At 36.9% G+C, this 2627-nt stretch overlaps 1 pseudogene; it reads left to right on the forward strand.

The window, feature by feature from the left end:
* Window positions 1-573: 573 nt before the first annotated feature.
* LOC114488962 lies at window positions 574-1840 on the forward strand (annotated as a pseudogene).
* Window positions 1841-2627: the final 787 nt, after the last annotated feature.

Raw genomic sequence — 2627 nt, forward strand, 5'->3', positions numbered from 1 at the left:
TGGATTTACCAAAGTGGTGATTGAGCTGCTTCCAGGTTAAAGTGGGAATAAGAATCTTAAAAAGAAAGACCCATCCAAACCTCCTAATCCAAGATATAGCAAAATGCCATGCAGGATGGAAAATAATTCCGATTGCCCAAAGCTTCTCAAATTTCAATTGTTTTACATATCACTTGGGGTCTTTGTCAAATTTCTCACTCTGATTCAGTAGGTCTGGTTGGGGGTTAAGATTCTGAATTCGAGCAGCCTCCCAGGTGATGTTCATGGACCCCAATTTGAGTACAAAGCATAGCTCTGTGGTTCACAGACCTGTTACAGTTTAGAATCACCCGGGGTGTTTAAAGAAATACTAATGGCTAAGTCCATCTTCTAGACATTTGGGTTTAATATAACTGGGGCTTGGGCATCATTTTTTAGCGCTTAAAACAATGAATATTTATTATCTCACAATTTCTGTAGTTCAGGAATTTAAGAGTGGCTTAATAGGACAACTCTGGTTCAAGGTTCTCTATTACACTGTAGTCAAGATGCAGCTGGGACTGCAGTCATCTGAAGGCTTCACCGAGGCTGAGGATGGGTATCATTTTTAAAGTTCTTGGCATAGAATGTCAAGGATTCTTTAGAGGAATATTTTTAGGACAAAATGACATAATCAATTATTTCTAATTCATTAATGATGCATTTTGAATCAACTATTCATTCAACCATTTGTTTTTTAAATTCCATCTCTAATGATTGAGGGTTCTATTTTAGAGAAACTACGTCTATGAATTCTTCATTTTCAAAGAGTTGTTAGTATCTTTTAGAAATATCTACATTCTTTCTGTTGGATTTTCACTGGGTTTTTATTAATATGTAATGCAATTAAACTCTGAATAGCATCCTTCCCACAAATTTCACACCAAGCTTCTTCTTTTGGAATGAGACAATAGCAAAGGAGAACACAATTAAGTAGTCTAAATAAGGAAGAAAAAATTCATTTTCAGTTTATATTTTATTAGCAGTGATTTGCCAGTCGGATGATATGTTACAATTATCCAAGATAAACAGAGAAAGAATAAGTAGTTTTATGAAAATCTTCATTTGTTTTAAGCACTTCCCTGAGGAATTATGTGCAAAACTAAAATTCTAGCTGACTTCAGGAATAGACCAGAGATGTAGACCTTTGAGAAAGAAAATAACTACCCAGAAGCTTCTTGTTGTTTATGGAAGGTTCTGGAAGCTTGGGAGGAGCTGAGCTGCACCAAAGACCTGCTGATCAGACTTTAGAAGTGATACTTTTAGAAGCTGGGTTGATCCAAAGACAGAAAGATGGCTGAAAATGCTGAAAAGAAAAAATAAAATGGACAACTATCATAGTTCATCTCTTAAGGGGTGTGAAGTTGCAACTACCCTAGAAAATTGAAGACATGGTTTTTGTATTAGGATTCAGTAGAAAATGGATCAGTTATGTTTTCTCTTATTGGAGTTAAATTTTTACTGAAACATGCTAAAGAATGTGTATGTCAACCAAAGAAATACTTCTAGTCAAAATTGAGACATTTATTAACATTCGCCAAAATAGTTTTTTAGTTGTGTCTGCTGCCCTCCATGGGCCTGAGAAATGGAAACTTGATGTTTAAGATTCAACAGAGATTCTGGGGTAGTAGCTTATAGGTACTTCTAGTACATAACATGGTAAATGCTATTAACTTAATAGCTAAGATCACTTTCAAACCACACACATATATATAGCATCTACTCTAAAATGATAACAACTAAAGCTGATATCATTGAGCAAAGTCCTGTTTGGAAAACATTTCAAAAGATAAAACCAAGTGATTCATTTCACCTAAATTAGAGTATTAATTATAAATGTTCTTTTGGAAGAATGTTAAAATAATTAGGCCAGTTGAATTATACTGTTCCAATATATATTTACCTTAGATATTTTTAAAATTTAACATTATAAAATGTATACAATGTTAAAAATAAATTAATTAAAACAGAGCCTAACAGCCATTTCTAATCAGGGACCTCTCACTCAAGCCCCACTTCAGGGAGAAGCCTGTACTGAACTGCCTGCCTGCACCACGTTCCTGCCGTCCGAGCCAACCATTATAAAGGAGCTTTTGGAAGCTCCTTTAATTTCAACCAATAGGGCTTGAGCTTTACCAATCCAATTGGAGCTAACTTCATTAGCATGTTCACTGAGCAAACAGAATGGCCCCATTCCAACCAATCAGGACAGTGTTTTTTGGACCAAACTAGGGATTTAGATTCCTCATTGCAAATTCCCACCAACCAGGGAATAGGAGTGGGGACTTCTCTCTCTATAAGTCAGCTCTCCTCTACCTCAGAAAGTGCACTTTCTCTTTCCACAGAACAGTGAAGGTTCATTTCCACAGCTGGATATGAAACACCAAAGATATTGCATCTGACCAGAACAGAGAGGACTAAATCAGAGCAGGCAGGTGGAATAGACCAGAGTGGAGCCTTGCCTGAGGGCCACCTCACCCCAGGGCCACCTCACAGCCATGCTGGTCTACCATACACTGTCTCATAATTGAGATGTAATCTACTAAGCTGTTCCACAACCATCATGTACCACAGCTGTGCAGTATCACAGTTGAGCTGTTGGCATTGAA

The sequence above is a fragment of the Phyllostomus discolor genome, chromosome 2 (assembly GCF_004126475.2).
Source record: "Phyllostomus discolor isolate MPI-MPIP mPhyDis1 chromosome 2, mPhyDis1.pri.v3, whole genome shotgun sequence".
Lineage (NCBI taxonomy): Eukaryota > Metazoa > Chordata > Mammalia > Chiroptera > Phyllostomidae > Phyllostomus > Phyllostomus discolor.